Source organism: Macaca thibetana, chromosome 10, assembly GCF_024542745.1.
Source record: "Macaca thibetana thibetana isolate TM-01 chromosome 10, ASM2454274v1, whole genome shotgun sequence".
Classification (NCBI taxonomy): domain Eukaryota; kingdom Metazoa; phylum Chordata; class Mammalia; order Primates; family Cercopithecidae; genus Macaca; species Macaca thibetana.
In genome coordinates this window covers 3,186,013-3,211,264 of record NC_065587.1, presented here as the reverse complement: position 1 = coordinate 3,211,264, position 25,252 = coordinate 3,186,013, and the positions used below count along the sequence as shown (strand labels likewise).

Here is a 25,252-nt window from a genome sequence, read left to right as displayed (position 1 = left end):
ACCCTCCTGATATCAGAGCAATGTGCCCTCTATGTGCCTGGTCAGGGAGTCAGCATTGGCCAGGGTTGGAGAGAACACCGGGAGGGGCAGGTGCTGTGTGGGACAGACCCGGTGGAGAAAGAGGGTGGCGTGTCCCGGGTCCTGCAGGGGTGGCGGTTGGCTTATCTGAATACTTTCTCCGGCTGGCAGGGAACGGAAACCCGCTACCCGGGGATAAGCAGAGCTGTGCCTGGCCCTCGTGATAAGGAGGGTTGTTTATGGTGGGGGTCTTTTCCAAGGGAGCTGAGTGGCGAGGGAGGCTTGCGCTCTGCAGGAAAGGGCGGCCCCCACCCACCTCTGCCCCAACCCCTATCCTTGCTTAGTTCCCCACCAGAGGCCGGCGGCCACCTGATGGGTGCTCTTTGATGTTTACTCTCTCTCCGCCCTCTAGATCATTCCGTCAGGTGGGGGGCATTCGAAGCCCTCCTGGTTTTCCTCAGTGGTCAAGGCACACCTAATATTTGGCTTTGATTTTAGGCGTTATACCAGGAACACCAGCCCGGCTGCTGCTGGGAAGGGATTTTGCAGATGTAATTGGAGTCCCAAGTCAGTTAGCTTCAGCTATGGAGAGGATCCTGACGAGCTGACCCCGTCAGGTGAGCCCTTTAGAAGGAGAGAGTTTTCTCATGCTGGTCGCAGAAGAGGAAGCCAGAGATTCAAAGCCTCAGAGGGCTCTGACCTTAAAGATGGGGGCCCTTGTGGTGATCTCTAGGGTCCAAGTGCTGCCCCTAGCTGACTGCCAGCAAGGAAGTGGGGACCTCAGCCCTACAGCCTCAGGCACCCGGACTCGGGTGGCCAACTGAACCCACGCTTCGGCCTGGACTCTTCCCCAGAGCCTCCAGGGCTTTTAAAATCCTAAATTACATCCTACGGCCTCTTGCTCAAAGCTTCCTATGATTCTCCATCTCAGGCAGGGCGGAAGCGAAAGCTTCACACCAGTGTCTGAGGATCTGCAAGGTTGAGACCCCCATTTCCTGTACTTTTCCCCTCATTCACTCTTCACCAGCCCTGGCTGTCCCTGGAGCACTCTTGGCATCCCTCTGCCCTGGGGCCTTAGCGTGGGCCATTCCTGCTGCCCAGGACTGTGTCCCTCCACTGTCCACATGGCTCATTACAACCGCAAGTCCTTCCTGGAGGATCACTTCCAAGGGGCCTTCCCTGCCCTCCCGCTGTGCTGCCAACACCATCCCCTTATTGCTTCTTGGCTCCTTCTCTTCATCACGTGTAACCTACTGATGCCCTATGTAACTTATCTTTCTATATTTTTGTGATTAATCTGCCTCCACTAGGAGGTAAACTCCCTGAGGGCAAGGCGGTTTGTCTCTCAGCACCTAGAACAGTGCCTGGTTCTTAACATACCCTCAGTAGATGTGGACACAGAAGGTCATGCTACAGCCCCTTAGCAGCCTGTCGCAGGGGCATGGATCTCAGAGTGGGGGTTGGAGCCCTGGATCCCGGAGATTGGTCGGCCACTGTGACCTGTGTTACAACCGAGGTGTAGTTTTGGGGGACTCAGGTCTCTGCTGATGTGAGAGTCGTGTCTACACAGACAAACCAGACCCCACAGCCAACCTGGAGTCAGCTTCCCTGAACTGCGTGCGTTGTACATGGGAGAAAAGTCACAATTCTGAGCCAGACCAGAGATGAACAGGAGGAGGCAGAAAGATGCAGAATTGGCTGCCATGCTTTGGAGGATCCCCACACAGGAAATAGGAGCAGAGACACCCAGCCCTGGTGAGTGCGGCCCTCTGCAGATACACCAATGCCCGGCATCGCCTGCTGGATGGGAAACCCTGAAAATGCCTCTCGGAGTTCCCCCGTGGCCCCCGGAGGCTGCCCAGGCAGTGAAGGCCCCTTCCTCACGCCAGGCCTGCAGGGAGCTAATTCCTAAAGACGAGAAGAGGCGCTGTCAATGGAGAGACCAAGCCAAGCCGTGTCCTTTTGACATTCGCAGCCGCCCTTGGATCAGGTCCCGACTCTCCCTCCCCAATCCTACTTTATTGCCTCTCGCAAAATTATTTGTTTTATTCCCCGCTAAGAAACAAGGTAGCCAGGCTCTGTGGTAGGCATGGGGAGGGGGGCAGTCATCTGGGGATATAAATGGCTTAACGGCGCCTTTCCCACGCCTTCCTAACACGGAATTGAGGCTAATTAAATACCTGTTGTGTCGTGAAGCACTCGCAGGATCATTCTGATTTTAAGTATTTATCAGGTCTTTTTAGGCCTCTCTGAGTAGCACTAAAATGAATAAGTTGCCCACGAGAGCACCATTCTGTGAGTTTCTGTGTTATAGCCCAAGACTCCTTGTTAGTGGGCTTTTAAATCGCTCGCTAAACGCTGCCAGCAGCTGCCTGTCTGGAATCGGAAACATCAGGAAGGATGAAGCCCACGGCTGCGCCACGGTTTCCTGAAGTGAGCCGGGCAGGGGGCAGGCGGGGGCAGCCACGGCGCTGGTACCTTTGCTTATGGACTTCTCGGAAGGGTTTGGACCTGCATGCAATGAGGACAGAAGACAATGCCGCCAATCAGTCTCTCACGGCGGAGGTTGTGTACATCAGGCTGGAACACAGACGGGGTACGACTGGGCCTCCACTCAGGCTAACATACGGACTTGCTCGCTGCCAGCCTCCATTTCCGGAGAATATTTAGCCGTTTAGAGGAAGCGTCTTGCTTTAATACGACTCGCCTCTGGAGCACCGTTTTGTGGAAACAGAAAGTGCTACCCTATTCCCTGGTCTCCAGCTCACCGCTGAGATGTCCTGACAAGAGCCGTCTCCCAGGTGGGCTGTGGGATGTGACTTGGGCAGAGCCACGTATGTCCCCCGTGCCCAGGCCTAGTGTATTGGAGGCCACTCTGAGCACACTCCCCCAGCTTCTGAGGGTGGCAGTGGTGATGGGGCCAGAGTGAGGACCCGCAGGCCAACAGTTTGGGATGAGAGGAGGGGACTCAGGACTGCCATCAGACCTTGGTAGTCTGAGGAGGGGGGCTGGGTGGGGACTGCCCTTGACTTGAGCAATAGTTTCCAAATTGTGATGTGAGGAGCCTCTCAGGGCCCTGTGGAGATGGCGGGGAAGAGACGGGCATGAGTTTCAGATGCAAACCCCCTTCACAGCATCAGAGGAGAGATGCTGTCTCTCGTCCACCATCGTATTTCTGATACAATCGTTGTTCCCCCTTCTCCTTCGTTTTTCTTTCCTTGGTTTCAGTTACCCATATTCAACCAAGATCCAAAAATATCAAATGGAAAATTTCAGCAATAAACAATTCATAAGTTTTAAATTGCAGACCATTCTGAATTGCATGCTTAAATCTCGTGCCGTCCACCCCATCCTGCCTGGACGGGACTCCTCCCTTCGCCCAGCATCTCCAGGCTGTGGACGCTCCCGTCCTCTCGTCGCTTGATAGCCATCTGGGTTATCAGATCCGCTGTTGTGGCTTCTGAGTGCTTGTGTTCAAGGAACCCTTATTTCACTTAACCGTGGCCCCGAAGCACCAGAGTAGCGATGCCAACAATTCGGGGACACCAAAGAGAAGCAGTAAAGTGCTTCCTTAAATGAGAAGGTGAAAGGTCTACACTTTACAGGGATATAAAATAATCGTTTGCTGAGGCTGCTAATAACTAGGGTCAGAGGGAGTCCTCTATTGATGAAATTGTGAAGAAAGAAAAAGAAATTCGTGCTAGTTTTGCTGTCACACCTCAAACTGCAAAAGTTATGGCCACGGAGCATGATACGGGCTCAGTTAAAATGGGAAAGACAGGAAATCTGTGGGTGGAAGCCGTGATGAACCATATTCCCGTGGGTGGCCATCAGGTGCGGTGCTGTCTGAGATTTCAGGCATCCCACTGGGGGTCTGGGGATGTGTCCCCCGTGGATAAGGGGGAGCTATTTTACATTGTGACAGTGTACAATATCACATAGCGGCTGCTGGGTTAAAAAGTTAAAACATAAAAAGGTTCTACCGTTTAAAGGCTCTTTTTGAAGCACGATGTTCGCAGTAAGCTGATGGTTCCTCCTGGATGGGCCAGGAGACAGTTTTTGAGGAACGGGTGTCCGTGGGTTTGTGCTGTGTCATGGGGGGTGGGTGGTGCTGAGAGCAGCTGGAGGCCCTGAGTCCTGCCCTTGGAGGCTCTGGCTGAGGTGGCCTAGGGGAGAGTGTGCCTGGAAGCCCATCCCCGTTTCCCCGTTTGCCTTTTCCTGCTGGGCACCCTTGGGTTCCTTCCCAAGCAGCCTGTGGCCTTTCACAGAGGGCGAGGCCAGGCAGGCCCCTTCTGGATTCAGTGGTGAAACGTCCAGTCAGTAGGACGACCCTGCAAGCCAGCGTTGGCTCCTTCAGTGGCTGCTGTGTCCTCACACCGGGAGCCACTCCTTGGAAAGTGGTCACTGTCAGGAAGAACCACAACTGGTGGCTTCAAGCAACAGAAAGTAATTGTCTTAAAGTACTGGAGGCCGGAAGTCCAAGCTCCAGGGGCAGGAGGACTGTGCTCCCTGGGAATCCTGTGGAGAGGAGCCCTCCTGGCAAAGTCTGGCCATCTGCGGCACTCCTGGCTTGTGGCTGCATGGCTCCAGTCTCTGCCTCCATCCTCACGTGGCTACTTTTACGGTCTCTCTCCACATGGCTATTCTGGCAAAGACGAGTCATCTCGGATCGGAGTCCACCTACTCCCGGACGACCTTACCTCAACGAATTCCATCTGCAGTGACCCTGCTTCCAAATCAGGCCACAGACTGAGTCCCTCAACCTATCTTTTGCGGGGAGACACAATTTATCTTTAGGCTTTATAACATGCATTTTCCTCATAAAACTAATGCCTATTCTCAGAGTATTTTTCAAAGATGGAAAAAAGCATAAATATCCATAACTTCTCCCAGATAATCAATCATAATAGTTTTGGACAATATTGGAACCTACTTTAAATATACCTCTATTCCCTTTTACTTTTTTTCATGCATTGAGAATTTCTGCATGTTGTCAAGTATTCTTCAAAAACAACCTTTAAAAAAAAAATCCACAGACACCGTGGAATACGACACAGCTATGAAAAAGAATGGAGCCATGCCCTTCACAGCAACACGGATGCAGCTAGAAACTGTTATCCTAAGCAAATTAATGCAGCAACAGAAAACCAAATACCATGTTTTCTCACTTGTAAGTGGGAGATAAACATTAAGTACAGATGGACACAAAGATGGGAAAAATAGATGCTGGGGACTCCTGGGTGGGGGAGAAGGGTAGAAAAAAACTACCTGTTGGGTACTACGCTCAGTAACTGGGTAACAGATTCACTCATGCTCCAAACCTCAGCATCACGCAATAGAACTGTGTAACAAACCTGCGCATGTCCTCTTCAATTCTAAAATAGAAGTTGAAAGAAAGAAAAGAAAAAGAAATTCAGAGTAAAAGTACAAATCGTCAATATACATAATCGAAAATGCACAATGTCGCTAATACTGGAGAAATACAAATTAGATATGACAATATTTCTGAGTCATTAAACTGGTAAACACTCATTGATACTTTCCTATGTAATTAAGGATGTGAGTACATAGCGACTTTTGCATAATGATGATGGAAATATAAATTGATGACTCCCTTTTGGAGCTCAATTTTTAGATTTTTATCAAAAATATTAAGCATTGGTACTATTCACCTAAGTATTATAATTTTAGGAATTGATCATTAAAGGAGAAATAAAAATCCTAGTTAATGCACCAAAAAAATGAATATGTAGGTCTGCCAGGCTCAGCACTGAGGACAATATCACGTGAATCGGACATGAATATTTCCCAGAGGAAAACATGTATGTACTCCATGCTTTCCCTCCCTGCTGCCGAGGACCTGAGGTCACGTCCTCTTTGCTGAGCCCCTGATTGCCCCGTGCAGCAGACCCAGCCCACAGCCCTGACTTCACTTGAGGTTTCTGTGTTTGCCTGTCTCCCTAGACCTTGTTGTTCAAGAAGGATGCCATGCTAAACCATCCCATCACACCATGACACAGATGCTCATAAGAGTATGGGAGACCGATGTGTGCTAATAAGCAAAACCCTCCAAACTAGATTTTATATGGAAAAGCCAGTCAGGGAATAACACACCCAGCAAGATTGCATGATGTAAAACTATGTGCACATCTATGTATGTGTAAGTGGAGGAAAGGGGTGGGTTGCCAGCTGATGTTAGTATATTTCATTCTACAGACTAAGGCGTTATTTGAATTTTTATGATAATAAGAGAGATAGGCAATTCTTGTGCAATTTATTTAAAACATTTATATAAATAAGCAAAAAAAAATCAACCTCTGTTGTTGTTGTTATTGTTGTTGTTTTCGAGACGGAATCTCGCTCTGTCGCCAGGTTGGAGTACAGTGGTGCAATCTCGGCTCACTGCAACTTCCGCCTCCCACGTTCAAGCCATTCCTGTGCCTCAGCCTCCTGAGTAGCTGGGACTACAGGCGCCCGCCACCACGCCCAGCTAATGTTTTGTATTTTAGTAGGGACGGGGTTTCACCGTGTTGACCAGGATGGTCTCGACCTCCTGACCTCATGATCCGCCCTCTTCGGCCTCCCAAAGTGCTGGGATTACAGGCGTGAACCACCGTGCCTGGCCAAAAACAACCTTTTTAGTGGATAAATTATACCTTCAGGGCTTTGTGCACAGTTTGCCTTTTCTCAGTTGCTGGGCCTGTGTGGCCGCGTTTCCTCACTGGAATGTGCAGCGGGCCCAGCCCCCACAATCCAGCTTTGCCACCAGGGGAAATGTCCGTCTTCTGGCTCCAGTGCAAAAAGACACTGGAAGGATCTGCTGGCTCCCTGGGGTCACTCGGCTGCAGCCAGGGCAGGGTTCTGTGCTTGGCTAACCCATGGAGTGCAGAAGCTGTTTCCCTTCTCAGAAGAGGAGGAGCTGGTTCTTGCGGGAGGCAGAGACAGCACTGGGTACATCACAGCAGACGCCTGCTCTGGATGGGATGTTCTGAGCTGACTCCTGCAGAGCGAGGAGGTGTCTCCTAGGAAGACAGAAAGAATACAGCAGGCACCCGAGCACAGAGGGCTGCATGCGGCCAGGCAGGCACACATAGTCACGGGGCGTGGACGCTCCTGACCACAGTGCTGAGGACAGAGCTCACGAGAGGGGCCTGGGTAGAGTCTGGATGGACGTCCGAGGCCTAAGCAGGGGGTCTGCATCTTCTCATCCAAGCTGTTTCGGGGGGGATCCATCACACCCTCGGTCTGAGAATGAACACGCTTTTGTTGTTGATGGGCCCTTCTGTGGAGCTCTTTCCTGCGTCTGTCTCAGCCTGTACTCCATGCTTTCCCTCCCTGCTGCCGAGGACCTGAGGTCATGTCCTCTTTGCTGTGCGCCTGACTGCCCAATGCGGCACCCCCAGCCCACAGCCCCCACTACACTTGAGGTTTCCATGTCTGCCTGTCTCCCTGGACCCTGTTGTTCAGGAGGGAGTCAGGAGCCACAGCTCACGGCTCTGAGTTCCGACCATCCAGCCAGGGACTACCTGGGTCGGTGCCCGTGGAGGCTGCAGGAACGTCGGACAGAGCGCACTCCGGGCAGCCTGACTTGCTTCTAGGAAGGGGCTGATTGACCATTGTGCTCCGTGGTGGGGCTCCCCCTCCCTGGAGCTCGGCGGCTCCCTGGGAGGCTCCTGTCTGCCGGCACTGAGCGGGGCCGAGGCACCCTGCTGAGGCAGATGGGCTGGGGGTGTTGATTTGACCTAACAAGCTGCAGGGATTGCCCCGAAACATGGTCTTTTCTTTCTGACATAAACACAATCTGTTTCCCCAGAAGTGCTGCCATAAACAGACACCAGGCATCCCAACCAAGTCCACAACACGCTCCAGATACTGCGCCACTTGAGCTCCTTTCCAAGGATTTCTGGAAACACGGAGCAGAGAGGGCCCATCAGGGCCATCAGGGCACCTTGCACAGCTGTGCACCTGCTGCACGGCTCTGCCCCACACGCACCCCTCTTCCCATGTCCTGTGCCAGCATCTGATCCCGCCGGCCCCCTCAGAACCGCAGGTGATGCACGCCGTTCTGTCCCATACATGATTCAGATGTTGGAGGCCAGGACTCTGCTTCTCTTGTTCTGCATCTGCCAGGCACAACATCATAAGCCAAGCACCTTCATGAAGAGACAGAAGCTCAGCGAGGTCAAGTCACTGCCTGGAGATCGCACAGATAGAAGGCCTAGGAGTTTTTGCTTCCTTGAGTTCTCTTAGTGGGAATCAAAGAGGTCATCCAGCCCGGGGCTTTTCTCACTGAAGACACTTCCAGATCTTTCCAGAAAAAATGCAGAGGCTGTGTGCTCAGTCCTTTGCCTTTTCCCTGTGCGGCATTATCCATTTTCCTCATTAAGTCTTAGACTATTAATAACCAGCCATTTGTCTTAATTCAATAAAAAGATGATTGATCATATTTGCAACGGTTTCATCGAACCCCTGAAGGTGATGGATGGGCCCTGCAGTGAGGAAACCTCCAGAAAAGCCGCGTCCTTGTGCTCGCGTCAGAAGCGGCTGTTTCTCTCTCTGTCTCACCCAACACTTGGAGACAGAATTTATTTTTTAAAATATACATTTAGTATCCTCAAGGATCAATGCAGAGGAACACTTTTCCTTGACATATTGGTGCTGAATCTTGCATCTCAGGATTAGAGGCTGAATTGGGGTCGATTTCCATGGAGGGACACTTTCGTTTACCTTTCACTGCGTTTAGTTATGAGCGGCAGAATCGTGTGTGTGTGTGTGTGTGTGTGTGTGTGTTCCTAGGAAGAGGGGTGTGGGTGTTTGTGTCTTAGAGATGAGAAAATGAGGCCTCAGCCGGCGATAAGTGAAGCTGGACTCGTGTAGAGTCCGAATGCAATGCCCTTCTTGGCCGCTGGTGGGGGAAGTGATCCTACGGGAGCTGCTTCCGCAGGGGACACGTCCTGATGCCTGCACCTGCTCCCACACCTGCTCATCAGCCCCACACCCTCCTAAGGGAGGCTGCCCACAAGCCAGTGGCCTGCATTCCTGTGCCGACAGGCTCCCCCACATTGTGGGACCAGGGCTCCTCACCAGGCATCTCCAGGCCACCTGATTTAACCCAGTGCAGCCCACACAGCCCCCTCTGGCTTCTCACCTTGTCCCTGCGCTCCGCTGGACCTATGTGCCCCTCCAGACCCCTCCAGACCATTGCTGGGGCTCTACTCACGACATTTCACAGCCCTGTCAGGGCATCTGCTGTGGGCGGAGTGTGTGTGTCCTGCAGTTTCACGTGTTGAGACCTAATCCTTAATGCAATGGTATTAAAAGGTGGGGCCCTTGGGAGGTGATTAGGTCCTGAGGGCGGAACACTCATGAATGGGGAGAGTGCCCTCTAAAAAGAGGTCTGAGAGAGATCCTTTGGCCCTCCACCAGGTGAGGGCACAGCAAAGAGGTGCTGCCTAGGAATCAGGGAGGGGCCCTCACCAGACGTTCTGCTGGAGCCTCTAGAACTACGGGAAATCAATGGCTGTTGTTTATCGGCCCCTAAGTCTATGGCATTTTGTTATGGGAGCCCCAACAGTCGAAGACAGTCTGGGATGGGTCATTCCTTCCCCCTTAAAGGTGTAGATCTTGCGTAGAAGTCCCTGGGCTGAGGATTGCAGGAACCACAGTGCCCCAACCTCAGCAAAGGGGACACACACGGCCACCCACCCATCCCTGGCCTTCCCCTTCCCTCTGCCTGCCCTTAGGTCTGGCCAGGGGGTCGTGCTGGCCGGCCGACTGTGGTAGCCCCATTCACCATGCCAAAACCAAAATGTCAAGAGGCCGGAAGGGACAGCAGTGAGGCTGACCCGGAGCAGGCTCTGCCTTCCGGGCCTCCTGCGTGGTTTATCTTGGCCAGGTCCCTCGCCGTTGGAGGACATTACCAACACGCCTCCTTTGAAACATCACCTGAAGACTGATCATTTCATCCCTTATTTTAGCCAATATCTCAAAACCCTGGAAAAGAGTTCTAATCAATAGGCTGTGAGGATGATAAAAACCTATTACCAGGAAAGAAACACATTATTAGGAAGATCAAAGGACAATAGAGCTCTAAGAGGAGGAGGTGGGGGTGTCTGGGCCTCGCCGGGTCGATGTGGATGAGAGAGCCCCGTTCTCTTCTTCCTTTGAGAGGATCACGTTTAAGTGGACTCTCTTTTATGTACATTTTCTTCCATTTATGTCTCTGAAGATGAAATCAAGAATTTTTGTTACATTATGTATATGCATATATACGTACAAGTCTGTAGAACCCATAAGCATAAGAACATTGGAGTGGGTTTTTTTTGTTGTTTTTTTGTTTTGTTTTGTTTTTTACCTTTTGGCTCGCAGATGTGTGAGGACGTCTGCTTGCCTCCCAGAGCTCTGCGCATGAGGACACAGGGACAGACCTAGCCATTCTTCGTGGCTGCACCCTCACAGTGTCCACCCCACATCCTCTAGAGTGTGGAGGGAACGGAGTGGGCCAGCAGCAACCCTGCACTCAGAGTGTGCTGTGCCAGGGTCTCCTCCTGGCTCTCCCGTGCAGCTCCATCCTGCAGCCTCAAAACCAGGGATTCTCGAAAACCCCCTGCAGGATCTAGAGATGAGCAAGCTTGGGTCTTCCTTGCTCCCGAAGGAGGGGTGCAGAACTCATGTGAGAACCGGGCTTCTCATCAGCCCATCACGGCCTGAACTCCTGGTAGAAGATTTCAGACTCCAGATCACCAAATTCTAGGAGGGGGGTGGGATGGGAATATCGATTGATGGAGGACAGGAAGAGGAAGGAGGCCTCATCCCCCCTGAGAAATTGAGCAGGGTTTGCAAGAGAAGAGGATGCTTTCTAGAACATTGAACAGGGAAACAGAGTTCTGGAGGGAGCCACGAATTCCCAGGTTTACCACCTGCGCCATGGCTGGACTGATGCTTAGAGATGCCACATTTGGCAAAGAAAAATACAGGATATCAGCTAAATTTGAATTTCAGATAAAAAATAATTTTTAAAAAAGTGTATCTCTGTTAGAGGCACACTGGTGGTAAAAAAACTACTTGTTCGCCTGCCGCGGTGGGTCATGCCTGTACTCCCAGCACTTTGGGAGGCTGAGGCGGCCTGATTACGAGGTCAGGAGATGGAGACCATCCTGGCTAACACGGTGAAACCCCATCTCTACTAAAAATACAAAAAATTAGCCGGGCGTGATGACGGGCATCTGTAGTCCCAGCTACTTGGGAGGCCGAGGCAGGAGCATGGTGTGAACCCGGGAGGCGGAGCTTGCAGTGAGCTGAGATCTGGCCACTGCACTCCAGGCTGGGTGACAGAGCAAGACTCCGTCTCAAAAAAAAAAAAAAACTAGCTGGGCAAGGTGGCGGGCGCCTGTAGTCCCAGCTACTCGGGAGGCTGAGGCAGGAGGAATGGCGTGAACCCAAGAGGCGGAGCTTGCAGTGAGCTGATATCCGGCCACTGCACTCCAGCCTGGGCGACAGAGCGAGACTCCGTCTCAAAACAAAAACAAAAACAAAAACAAACCCAGCAAAACACCAAAAAACCAAAAAACATAACTACTTGTTATTTATCTGGAATTCAGATTTAACCAAGCATCCTGCATTTTATTTGGCAGCCCCACCTGTGGCCGCTACTCCCAGCTCTTCATCTCACCAGTCATTCATTTATTCACCAATGAACTTGGTGGCTTACAAAAGTTCTATAATTTGATAGGCACAGGGCCAGACTGGGGAGGAAAGCGGGGTCCCTGTCTCTGCTTACGTTCTGCTGTGGGTGGTCTGTTAGAGCATTTGTCTCTCACTGTGCATTACACAGCAGGATCACCTGGAGGTCTTGTGCTGTTGGCAGGACAATGGGCTTCCAAAAGTGTCCAAGTCCTAATCCCTGGTCCTGTGAACATGTGACCTTACACAGCAAAGGGGACTTTGCAGATGTGATTCAGTCAAGGACTCTGAGATGGGAAGATCGCCCAGGCGTGCCCACCCTAATGACACGGGTCCTTACATGGGTCAGAGGACGATATGACGATGGAAGGTCAGAAGACACGGGGCTGCTGGCTTTGAAGGTGGAGGAAGGACCGTGGGCCAAGGAAATTAAAAAACAAAACAAAACACGAGGAAACGACTTCTTCCTTGCAGCACCCAGCAAGGAACGCAGCCTCCCGACTCCTTGCTCTTAGCCCAGTGGGATCCCAGACTACGGAACTGTAAGGTGGGGAGCGCGCGCACTCTGCAGTCACTGAGTTTGTGGTATCTGCTCCAGCAGCTGCAGAAAATGCACTGTTACAACAGATTCCTGGGCCCCAGCACCTGACTTCTGAATTCCATAGACTGCAGAGGGGCCTGAGAATCTGCATTTCTAGCACACTCCAAGGTGAGGCTGATGCTGCCGGCCGGGGACTCCCCTTTGAGAACCTCGACCCAGAGCAAAGGTGTTAGAAAGGGGCAGCTGTGCTCCGTCGTGCAGGGGACGGAGGGGATGATGATCCTGTTCTTGGTTGACAGCAGCCCTCCTAGTGCTGGGATAGGATTCAGGGTTCCTGGTCTGCACGATATGGAAGGGCTGCTGCAAGGCCCAGGCCGGGACATTCAGTCCCTCCAGGTACCAGAGGGCCTTGTAGGGACCACTTCATTCTCCAGCCTCATTTGCAGACATGGCCTCCAAGTCCAGAGAGTGGGAGGGACTTATCCGGGGCCCCCTGGACAGGCGGTGCCAGCGTCAGCACCAGAGTCTGAGTGATTCCATCCCAGAGACTTTTTCTAGGCCACCAGCAAGAGAGAATGGAGCTCCAGGTATGCAGGGAGAGAGAGCACAGGGAGCCTAAGTGCTGAGGACCCTACAGCCTGCAACGTCTCGGCCACCTGCCAGGCAGAAAGCACAGGGTGGGTGGAGGGAAGGCTCTCATTGTTCCTCAGGATCCCTGGCAGCTCTGGCACGGTCACCTGTAACTGGGACACAGCTCAGCCTCCAGTTCCAGCCCTGCCTGGCATGTAATGATGGCGGAGAACAAGCAGCAAAGTGGCAGCAATTTGTAAATAATTATGCCCCGTGAGAAGCCCAGGCTCCCAGAGGGAGTGAACTGCCCAACGCCAGGCAGTGGCAGGTGGTGGAGTTGGGGGCACCACTTGGGCCACCCATCCCACATCCGGACTTCCTGCCCATCCCAGCAGCCCTCGGACGGTGGCAGGGAGGACAGGTTTGGCCGTAGCCGCACACATTTCATTCTCGTCTCCTGCCGATCTCATTCCCTCCCCTGCTGGGCGCTCCTGGCAGTGAATTTATATATAACACGGTGCCCGCCCCTCCCAGCCCATTCCAGGAGAAGCCTCTTTGAAGGCAAAATAGATTCCAGAATGATCGTTCACTAAGAGACATTCATCAGTGAGATGTCCTCCATAAAACTGAAATATCATGAAATCGCACGCGCATGGGCCAGGAGCTGGGCAGCGGCCATATTTCAGCACAGAACATGGGCCACGCAGAATACAAGCGACTGTTTTTGATAAATTAGACCCCAGTTTACACTGTTACTTGCTTGTTGGAGAGAGTGAAATGGCCATTCAATCAACATTCTGACTCCCAGGAAGGCAGGGACAGCGGCCTCATCCCCAATCAGTCACCGGCACGGCCGCGGGCTGGCTCTCGGAATGGCCTGGGCCCACTCCTGGCGCCCCGGGGAGAGCCAGACTTGAAACAGCGTGTCAAGGTGACAAATGGCACCTGGGAAGTTTCCAATCATAGGAACGGGGCCCATGTACCAGAGCCCATCCCTAGCCTACCTCCTCAGCCCTTGGCCTTCCTTGGAGGATCTCCTGGCCGGAGAGAAGGGCCGCTGGCTGGTGCAGGCACCCGAGACGCGCCTGTCCTCTGGGAGGAGGCAGCCATGTCCATCAGGCTCTGAGCCTTGCTTGAGCACTCATGAGGGCTGTGACGGGAGACAGGGTGGATAAAGAGGGTGGCTGTAATCTGCGCCTCCTGAGCTCCTCGGGGCGATGTGCTTTGTCTCCTACAAGCCTGAGATCTCCCTTAACCACCCTGCAGAAGATGAAACAGCATCTGCAGGCCCATCACCTGCCTGAGGCCTCATCTGGATCTGGAGGCAACTCTGGGATCCAAACCCAGGTGTCCTTGAATTAGCAGCCAAACCCTAAACGGCCCGGCCTCAGCTGACCCACACTTCAGTTATGATCTAAGTCACGAACGTGGTCGCAGAACTGGATCTAGATCTAACGAAAGCAGGTTCAACAGCCCATATTTGCGAACACTTCCCGGTGGGACGGTCTCTGCTGAGCACTTGGCCGCCTTCACCCCACTCAGTCCTGTCGAGACTGAGACTCCCGGTAGGCTGGAGAAGCAGCCAGGCTCGACACAGTTGATGAACTCGCCCTGGTCAGGAGTACGTGGGCAGCAGAGTCGGGCTGGGGACCAGGTCTGATGATAGAAATGTCTCTGCCTTTGGCCACACTGCACCTTCTGCTGCCGGTAGGCCCCAGACTCCCGGATGGGCACGGCTGAGTCCCTCTCCCAGATGGAGATTTCCATTTGCAGTGGCGAGAAGGGGCTGTGCGGACCCCAGTGCACCCACCCAGAGCTACTGAGGGTGCAGACACGGCACCCATGCCAGGGGTTGCTCCTTAACAAGGCGGCTCCAGACACGAAGTCGGTACCTGGCGAGCTGCTCTCACCTCTGATTTTGAACATGCTTTATAGACATCAATTAAGTATTGATTGATAAACGAATGCATTAAGATCCTGAGAAATGACTCCAGGCACAAAGTAATGACTTGTTACTGTGAAAAATACGGCTTGGAGGCATGGTGATTTCTCACCCATCGATGGCCCCTGGTTCTGCACTTGCTCTGGGCAGGAAATAAAAACAGGCAGAAGCAGGATTGGCTGAGACCTGCAGAGATGGGATTTTGAGTTTTGGAGAGGCACTGGACCTGTGGAGTAGAGGAGAGTAGCCTCCAGCTGCTGACCAGCTGCTGATCAGACACTGCACTGTGGTGTCTATCCTCCACACCTCTCGCCTCTCTGCCCGCTCCCGCTTTGCTGGTGACCTCTCTTCTGCCAGCCTGTCTGGGGGTGAGCCTGCCGCAGGCTGCCTGGCTCTCTGCCCGTGTCCCTCCACATCCACCATCTCCCTGTCCCACCTTCGCCCTGCCTCCCTGCAACAGCCCTCGTTGGGGAGGGTCCAGCCCAGCCGCCCTGCCTTCTGGGCTCCGTGCTCTCACCCACCAGAGCACCATCTTCCTGGAGTCCACCTCTTGCTCCCTGTGGCCCCCTGGGCATTTCCACCCAGCGTTCATGCTAGGCTCGCCCTACCTCCCTGTCTTGTCTCAGGTGAGAGCCTGGGAACTGCCAACGGCTGTTGGTGTCTGCCTGCCCGTCCCTCCCTCCCTCCTCCCGTGGCCAAGGACCCCCTCAAGGGCATATTAGTTCAACACCTGCCCCTCGAGGGGTGCTGTGCCGTATATTCCACCGGCAGTGGCAAGCGGGCGGGGGTGCACGGTGAGGGTCCCAAGTTCTCCCGGTGGCAAATGACCTAATCACAGGAACCTGTGGGAGCCTGTGGGAGAAGCAGCCACAGATGTGAACAGAGCGACTGGGGTGGGGCAGCCCCCAAATAAGGACTCACAGATGCGATCAGATAGGGGTGCAGTTCCCAAATTAGGACTCGTGACATGATCTCCACTCCCCACGGAGTCCCCACAGGGCACGCAGGCAGTCGGGCTGAGCTCCCAGGAGGGGAAGAGGCCCTGCTTACTCTGGCCGTGGCCTCCCTCCCTCCTGCCTTGCCAGTCCCTCGCCGGCCTGGGGTCCTGGCACATGTATGCCGGTGCAGCCCTATCTCCTCTGAACTCCCTTTTTACTCCTTTCTGTTGAGTCAGTGCTCCCTTCCCTCTGGGGCCATGAAAGGACCCTTGGGCTCTGTCCTCTCACCTCCTCCCAGTCTGTCTCTGTCTCCCGTGGTGATGTCATCATTGGGTGGAAGCCAGCCTTCTGGGGTGAACCCAGGTCCCTGCTGCCCCAGTGTCTGGTTACCTTTTGCTGGACACCTCCACTCACATTTTCCCAGGACAGTCATCCCCCTAGTCCTGGTCCCTGAAACTGGGGAGAGCACCTTTCCTGGCAGGTGAGGCCCGAGTGATTTAGACCTGAGCAGCTCTGGGCATTGCACTCCTCCAGCCACAGAGATGAACCTGAGGACCGGGTACACAGAGGGGACAGAAAACGTTGGCAGGGACCCTGGCTTTCCCTCTGAACTTGTTACTGAGAGGACAGAAGGTCCCTGGCTCCTACTGCTATCTTGTCAGTAGAGGGCACCCAGACACCCTGCACTGGGAGCTGGAAAGACAGCCTGTGTGCCTCCGTCAAGCCATACCTGAAGCCTGGTCTGCACTTGGACTTGTCACTTATGTGGGATGACAAAGGCCCTTTTGCCTTAGTGAGTTCTCAATTGCACCTGTACGAGTATCGGTTAGTACAGGCCACCTAAACCGCAGACTTGCAGGCTGGGAAGGAGCCTTACCTTACCTCCTCTCCTCCACCTGCCTTCCAGAAGTACCTCCGCAGCTGAGGCACAGCTCCAGGGAATGGCCGATGGGGACAGACCATGGGTCAGGACTGCCTTGGGTCAGGACCTGGGATCTTGCTGCAGCTCCCCTGACCCGTAGAGAAACGCCTGGCCTGTGCAGACGCCCAGCAACCATGCTAGGAGTGGAGCTGGCCCATCTCGAAGGCCCCCTTCTGCTGTGGCATTTCCTGCTGCTGGAGGAATGAATGTCAGCCGGTGCTCTCTGTCTGGTCTGAAAGGTTGATGTGAATTGTGCACTTGATTTTGGCAGCTGACTTCGCTGATTCTCCAGCCCTAATTGTAATGAGCATGAGCATGAATGTCTTGAAATATAGACACATACGAGCTGCCAAATACAGTGAGTCATCATATTCCCAACTTTCAGGCAAGCTTGGGTGCCAGGGTAAGCGACCTACACATCAAAGAGATGGAGTCCTGGCTTCTGCGGGCGGGGCAGGGAGGGCGCCGGGGAGCTGCTGGCTCTGGGGTGGGCGCGCATATTCCTTTCTGTCAGATCAGAGGGTGCCTGAGAGGTGACAGAGACGGGGCTAGTTAGTCCTGTGTGAAATTCGAGATGGGCCTGGCAAATCATCTTAATAAAAGGCTCTCTGAAGAGAGTAATTGGGGGAGTTGGATGGAGTCCCCGCAGCTCCCACAGGTTGGCAGGTGCCGAGGGACAGACGAGCCTACCACTCCTCGGGGAGTGCAGGCACCTGTGCATGAGCGTGAACACGTGTGTAAATGTGTGCAGTGTGTGCATGTGTTGTGGGTATGTGTGAAGGGTGTGTGTATGTGAACGTGTGTGTTAGTGTGTGCATGTGAGCGTGTGTTGTGGGAGTGTGTGTGAAGGGTGTATAAACGTGCGTGTGTGTATGTGAACGTGTGTGTGTTAGTGTGTGCATGTGAGCATGTGTGTTGTGGGAGTGTGTGTGTGAAGGGTGTATAAACGTGCATTTGTGTATGTGAACGTGTGTGCATGTGAGTGTGCATGCCGTGGTGGAGTGTGTGAAGGGTTTGTGTATGTGAACGTGTGTTAGTGTGTGCATGTAAGCGTGTGTGTTGTGGAGGTGTGTAAACGTGCACGAGTGTATGTGAACATGTGCACGTGAGTGTGCATGTTGTGCGTGTGTGTGTGAAGGGTGTATGTGAACGTGTGTGTAGTGTGTGCATATGTGTGTATGTTGTGGGTGTGTGTGTGAAGGGTGTGTGCATGTGAGCGTGCATGTTGTGGGTGTGTGGAGGGTGTGTAAGTATGCAGGAGTGTGTGTGTATGTGAACGTGTGTTAGTGTGTGCATGTGAGCACGTGTGTTGGGGTGTATGAGTGTGTGCATGGAGGGTGTATAAGTGTGCCTGTGTGTATGTGAATGTGTGTGTGTTAGTGTGTGCATGTGAGCGTGTGCTTTGTGGGAGTGTGGGAGTGCATGTGGAGGATGTATAAGCGTGCATAAGTGTGTGTGTGACTGAGCTTGTGTGGTCCTGCACAGTTGCATGTGCTTGTGTGCTTTTGCATGTGCAGGCATGTCTGCAGGTGCCGTGTGTGTGCTCACCAGGGACTCTGGCCCATGGGTGCATGCGTGTGATGTGCATATTCAATGTTGGGGAGACTCTGGACGCACTGATCCTCCTGTGAGCTTCTGCACTGCAGCCTAGACTCTGGGTGTGCCCAAATGGGTGAGGAGGGCTGCAGGCACAGCTACCGGTGCAGGTGTCTGGAGCTGTGGCCCCACTCGTCTACACCAGGGTCCTGGGAGGGCCAACAGGGGCACGGCTCCCCTCCTCGACTCACAACTGTGTCCTGTGAGGCTGCTGCATGGCTGGCTGTCCCATCCACCTCCCTTTGTCCAGCCTGTGTCTTCTCCACTCTTGCTTGGTGAAACCTGCAAGGCCTTTGGGAGCTCCACCTTCTCCATGGCATCTTCTCTACAGGCCTCGCAGGCCTCTCTGCAGCCCAGCCACGGCGCTTGGCGTCCTATCAGGCGCTCTCCTTCTCTGCTGTAACAGGGACCCTTGTTTGCGGGGCTGTCCCTTTGTGCCTGTCCATCACCTCCCCCAGGGCAGGGTCAGCCAGCACCTGGCACCGAACAGTGTGCACTGCAGCGTCGATGCTGAGGACGAACCTGGCTCTCACACTCTCCAGATGGCGGTGTGATTTTGAGGACTTGGATCTCAGCCATCCCTGGGGCAAGGGGGGGCTTTGTCACTCTGAACCGGGGAAGTCTCTCCCTCCTCCCGCCCAGCTCTCCAAGTGACCCTGGGCAGGTCCTTCCTTGGGGTTGCCTCTGTAGGATTGAGCTAGATGCTCCCTGAGTTCCCTCTCAGAGAAGCTGGGTTATGCCTTAACTTTCCCCTGGAGCTTTCCAGAGCCCCAGGATCCTGCCAGCGTCACTCCCAACAGTGGCCAGAAGGCGGAATGAGAGTCCTGCTGCGGTTCCTGGACCTGACATTTCAGGAGATCCTGGGCAAACCCCACAGCCCTCACCTCATTCCTCTCAGCCCCAATGGGGTGTGAATCCTCCCAGCTGCCCCACAGAGCCATCAGCAGCTCAGATTCCCGAGCCAGCCCCCATGGAGCCAGCGAGGGATCCGGCATCAGTTCCAGTCCTGAGGAGGATGAGGGGCAGGCTCATGGAAGGATGGAAGGATGGAAGATGGGATCTGCGAGAAAGGAGGGAAGGGGAGCTGGGCTCTGGGGCTTTTGGCTTCTGCAGCCACTTGGACAGAGGTGAGAAAACTCAGAGAACAGCGTGGTGTGGAGTCCATGGTCCACTTTGGGACACTGTATGGGACTGTCAGATGTGTACCCCAATTCTCAATCCCCCACTTCTTCAGCCACAGAGGTGGCCACATGCCATGCCCAAGAACTACTCTGCCAGCTCCCCTTTCAGAGGGTGGCAGCTATAGAGAAATCATCAGAGCTATGGGTGGGGAAGGGCCGCCTGGGCAAAGTCCCCTGAGGGCTGACCAGGCAGGACTAACCTCCTCTGCTTTCTGGTCTCACCTTCTTCCTGCTGCCTGGAGCAAGAATGCGACTGCTGCAGCTGGTGACCAGAGGTGACGTGGACAACGGCCCATGTGAAAAAGGTCAGAACAGAAAAGATGGACACAGCCTGGTCCTGGTGACCATGCAGTGGCCAAACCAGACTCTGACAGCTGGTCTCAGACTTTTCTACAAAAAGAAAAATGAACCTCTTTGCAACTCAAGACCTTGCGTTGTAACTCAATCTAATTGAACCTGATACAGACCTGTTCCTTTGGAGGGCCTTGGGACACACAGAGGGGGTATCGCAGACAGGACCATCGGGAGGTGGAGAGGCTAAGATGCTAGCAAAGGGCAGTCCTGTGAGAGAGAGCCCTGGAGGGTGGGTGACAGCAAAGCTGACAGAGGGGGTGTTTTAGGAAAAGCTGTAGGATGCTGCATGTCACAGGAGAGTAGATGGCCTGTTGGATTTGAAGACACTGAGGTCGGGACCCGACCTAGGACAACTTTGGGCTGTGAGGTAGGGACCTGGGGTATTGGTTATTAAGGGGAGAGAGGGAGCCTGCAGTCCCCGTGAAAATGCTTTTGAGAGACGGGAAGGAGCTGGAAGGGTCTGATGTAAGGATGCTGAAGAGCAGCCTTGGAAGCCCACAGAAAAGACGAGCTTTTAGAAAATAATAAGGAAGGCTGGTGCAGAGGGTGGGTCCTGGGCGCCGCAGCGGGATTGGCCTCTGGTCGGAGGGAGCTTGGGGTAGGGGAAGATGTGAGTGGGTTTGTACATGCACTGCTGTGAGATGAGGGGGTTTGTATTAGTCAGGGTTCTACAGAGAAACGGAGCCAATAGGATAAACGTGCATAGGAAGAGATTCGTAAGGAGATATTTCATGCGATTCTGGAGGCTGAGAAGTCCCACGATCTGTTGTCTGCCAGCCGGACACCCAGGAATGCTGGCAGTGCAAGTTCCAAGACCTGAGGGCAGGGATCCAACAGTGTGGACTCCAGTCACAGCCTGAAGCCCTGAGAACCTGGAGTACCAATGGCCGGAGAAAATGCACGTCTCCCCTGGATCAGGCAGAGAGAATCCAAACTCCCTCCACCTTTTTGTCCTATTCAGGCTTCCACAGATTGGACGAGGCCCACCCACCTTGGGGAGGGGCCACCTGCTGTGTTCAGTCCACCCGTGCAAACGCTAAGCTCTTCCAGAAACACCCTCACAGACACCCGGGAAGTCACGTACCCACTCTCCGGGTGCCCTGGGGCACAGGCAAGCTGACAAGCCGGTTACCCCTCAGAGCTCCTGCTGCCTCGCCTGCTTTCTCTCGGAAACGTGAAGTGTGGCCTCAGCTGAAAGTGAGGTGAGCGTGCGAGTGTGAGTGTGAACTTGTGTCAGGGTACATGTGCATGGGTGGAGTGTGTGTGCGTTTTATGACGATGATGGAGCCCAGTGACCCATCGTCCGTGGGGTGTCAGAGCCTCCTAGGATGGCCACACTGAAGGTGCGGAAGGAGGCAGTTGGCTCAGCATCAGATGTTTCCAGCATCCGCGGGAGTGAGCCGGAGGCTGGTGGGTGGTTGTGATGTATTTCTTTCGGAATGGATCCTGCAGATTCTTCTCCCTCCCAGTCTCTGGTGCCTCCAGACAGCACAGCACTGGAAGGAGGAGGACACCAGCAGTGTTGCTTGTTTGCTTACAGAGGGTGCGCAGCAACAGCAGTAGCCTGGGGCCAGCTTTGGGAGTACCAAGGATATTTCAGGGTTTTAAGCCAAGGGATGACACAGTGGGCTTACATTTAGAAAAAATGCTTCTGGTGGAAAGGACAGGGAGAGACTGAATAAGTTTGGGGTAAGTGGCAAAAATCAGAGAAAGAAAAGCTTCCAGGAGGTCTGAGCCCAGGAAAGTGACGGTAAGGATCCGAACTGAGGAGGTCATCCTGGAGGTGGAGGCATCAGGCCCAGCTGGAGAGATTGTGAGGGCGAAGAACCTGCAGGACCCATTGTGAAAGAAAAGAAACAAGCTCAGTTTTGAGTATTTTGCATTCTTCACTTGGGGGGAAAACAGAGCCATAAAAATTGCAGGCAGGTGCGCATCATGTCTTGGTAATTTCCAAAGGATTGCTTTTAATATGATAGGCACATAAAAGATTTTAAAAGCAACTGCTTTACATATACATTATCGACTGCTCCAGGAGCCTTATGGCACCAAGGGAGAGCTTTGCTATTAACCACAGCTCCATGGCAGCAGGTAGCTGAGGGAACGTGAGGACATCAGAACTGGGGTTCACAGGAGGTAAAACCTGCAGCTGCTTGTAGGAGGCCTCAGGCTTCCTGCACCCGCCTCTGTTATCCTCTGGATTGGGGCAGCCAGCACAGCAAAGAGCTGGCCCCCAGAGCCCACAGCCTGCAGGGAGACAGACAGGAAAAGAGATGATGAGACGCCCTCTCATCATAGCAGGCACTGTTTTACCACGGCATGGCAGGAAAAGCACCTAGATTTGCTGGGGCATCTGTTGAAATGAGGTAGAGAAGTTTCCTTCTTCACAATCTCCTGAATTCTTTCCAGGGGAAGTGACGAAGGGGTGACGTTGTTGTTGCTCGGAAGTTTCTTGACAGCCTGCTTGGGGCAGAATGTGGGGATCTGAAGGGTACAGGTGTGAGCACAATTCTTCATGGATTGTTGTGTGAGATGATGAGAAAGGAACTCACCCATCTTTCTGGAGGGAGGAGGAGACATGGGGGCAGGGGGATCCAGAGGTGACAGAAAGTGACACACACCCCAGAGTCACCCCTTCTATCACACCCAATATCTGTGAGGCTGCTGAATTTCCAGCCTGCTTGGCCATGAGTGGGTCTGCGGAGAAACTGGTGGGAGCTCCAGCCTTTGGGTATAGCTGGAGGCATGAATGTCTCACCATGCCTGTGAGCATGAATGCAGAGAGGCAGCCAGGAATAGGGGGGTTTGAACAATGTCTCCCAAATTCAGAGAGGCAGAAAGACCCTGGCTGACACCTGAGTTTCTCGTGTTACTTCACGAGGTGTAGATGATATGATGATGCAAGAATCCAAAACTCCAGACAAATCCGTAGGAGTAGTAAGAGATCACTGGTTAGATTTTTCATTCATTGAAATTCCATTTCATTCTTATTTGAATCTATCCATTTTATTGCAGGCAAGTCTTTGATTCCATCGTATTTTTGAAATATTTGCTATACATATTGTGCATGACAGCCCACATATCTAAAGTCTGACTTTGTTCTTTTCTTCTTGTTTCCTGTTTTGGCTGAGTTTTGCTCTGTCTGGCTGGCTAGTTTATTTCTACAATTGTGTGATTTTTAGTTATGAACTCATGTGGATTTGATATCTATGGAAGGTCTCTGGGGAAGCAAGCTTTTTCAGGACATGAAAGGGCTTCAAATATTTGGGGAGAATTTTCTCCTTGTGCCGAATCCAGGGCTGAGAAAGACACTTTTCATGGCTTTCTGCTTCTGTCGGACCATTCCTCCTTTCCCACTCATCTTTTCCTTCTCTCTAGCCCTTCTCGACTCCTGGCTTCGTGGGGGGTAATTTCCAGTCCAGCTATGAATGACTGGGAAAGAAATATTAACATTTCCACGGTTGATTTTAGATGTATTTGCTTCTTCTTGCTTAATGTTGGTGATTGCTTTATATATTTTTAAGCTAAATTATTATGAGCATACAAATTGATCATTTTTCATCTCCCTGGTAAAATACTTACTCTTTTCATCCTTTCACTTTTAAAAAACTTAAAAGCAGTATTTTAGATTCAGAAATAATTTTATGTATTTATGAGGCTCAATGGGATGTTCTGATATGTGCGTACATTGGAGAAAGGTTAACTCCAACTAATTAACATGCCCATCACCTTACCTGCTCATAATTTCATCACTTTTCATCCAGCTAGGTGGCGTAGGCTACTGCAAGTTGATTTAATCCTAGCTCCTCTGGGGAGATGAAGAACATGAGAGCCATTATTCTGAAGACACTGCTAGGTCCGAGACCTTGCTCTTGCCTCCAGGACCCACTGGCGTTCCTTTCCCTAGCAAAAGGCAGAGGCCTCTGTGGGCTCACGACCCACGCAGCTGCATCTGTGAGTTGCATGTTTACAAACGGCCTGTCTCCTGGAAATAAATCTTTGCACTTTTCTCGGGAAATATAGTCTATAAATCACTGTGACATTTAAGATGAGGATTGCCTCCTCCCGCTCCTCTGCCTCTAAGTATAGGCCCCCCACGCTTGCTGCAGAGCCTGGGAGGTGGCCAGCCCAACTCTGTCTGGCTGGGGTAGGGACAGTCACTTAGAGATGAAATCACTGACATCTTCAAATGTCAGCTTTGTCACCACCACAATGACCTTGCATCGCAATGAGCGGAAAGATGACTTTGTGAAACGTTAAGCAGGTGAGTTGCCCCTGCTTCGTATTCGTCCTGGTCTTAGAATGCCACTGTTGTCATTTTGGCATTCGCTTTTTAATGCTGTGATGATTAATTTTATGTGTCAACTTGGCTGGGCTAGGGTGCCCAGCTGGTTGGTCAAACTCAAGTCTAGATGCTGCTGTAAAGGCAATTTTCAGATGTGATTAGCATTTAAATCAGTAGTCTTTAAATGAAGCACATTACTCTCTGTCATATGGGTGGGCCTCATCCAATCAGTTGAATTCTTCAAGAGAAAAAAACTGAAGTGCCTTAGAAGGAAAGAGTGCTGCCTTCAGACTGTCTTTGAACTTAAGACTATAGCATCGGCTCCTGCTGTAATTTCCAGCCTGCTGGCCAGCTCTGCATATTCACACTTGCCAGCCTCCACAATCGTGTGAGCCAATTCCTGAACTTCTCTTTCTCTGTGTATCCCTTTGGTGCTGCCTCTCTGGGGAGCCCTGACTAATACACATGCAGATGATACGATGCCCGGCATTCTGAATACATGCACTAAATCCACCACGTTCCCACATTTATAGATTTGGATTAACACACTAACTTACTCATGTTTGCAAGTATAAATAAAAAAAAATTGCTGGTGCCAATTTCAAAGTTTTGCCATGAGGTAGCTTGAAGGAATGACATTTTATGTAATTCGCTCAAGGCCGTAGGACATGCGATCAGGATGTAATGCAAAGCAACTCTTATTGGGCCCTCTGCTCTGATGCCCCTCACATCTACCACCTCAATGGATTAGCACTCTCCCTGCAGACACCCCTAGCCCCAGCGCTCTCCCTGCAGACACCCCTAACCCCGGCTCCTACCTATTGTTTCTTTAATGTGCTCATCACACTCCAACATGTCATGTATTTACTGGCTAAATTGCCTTTTTTAATGTGTTTTCTTGAGATAAATGTCAGCTCACAGAACCTAGCACCTGGCACATAGTAGATGCTTAATTCCATATCTGTTGGAATCAATGCAAATAAATGAATTATTGTCAAGAGGGAGGGAGGGAGGGAGGGAGAGAGAGAGAGAAAGAGAGAGAGAGACAGACAGAGCTATAGCTCAGGGAGTCAAAGTGTAACAGAATGAGTGAATGAGTCTGGGGCTCCGTCAGACCAACTTCAAGTCCCAGCTCAGTCACATGTAAGGTCATTTAGCCTCTCTGCATCTTGTTTTTCACATCTGGGGTGAGTAGTATGACTTGGAGTTCAGTACTCACCCAGATA

The 25,252-nt window shown here is 52.4% G+C and overlaps 2 long non-coding RNA genes across 2 annotated transcripts in view; one reads left to right on the top strand and one right to left on the bottom strand.

Annotated features, from left to right (window-relative positions):
• Nucleotides 1-10,183: 10,183 nt before the first annotated feature.
• LOC126964011 (uncharacterized) lies at nt 10,184-20,628 on the bottom strand. Its single transcript, XR_007729292.1, has 6 exons — nt 18,401-20,628; nt 16,708-16,845; nt 16,422-16,502; nt 13,816-14,979; nt 11,798-12,301; nt 10,184-10,240 (listed from the first exon to the last, which is right to left on the bottom strand). It is a non-coding gene; the product is annotated as an uncharacterized LOC126964011 (long non-coding RNA).
• Nucleotides 20,629-20,724: 96 nt separating this feature from the next.
• The window catches only part of LOC126964007 (uncharacterized), a 57,110-nt gene continuing 52,582 nt past the window's right edge, over nt 20,725-25,252 (top strand). Inside the window, exon 1 of the long non-coding RNA XR_007729288.1 lies at nt 20,725-20,946. This is a non-coding gene — a long non-coding RNA (uncharacterized LOC126964007). The remainder of the gene's footprint in view (nt 20,947-25,252) is intronic.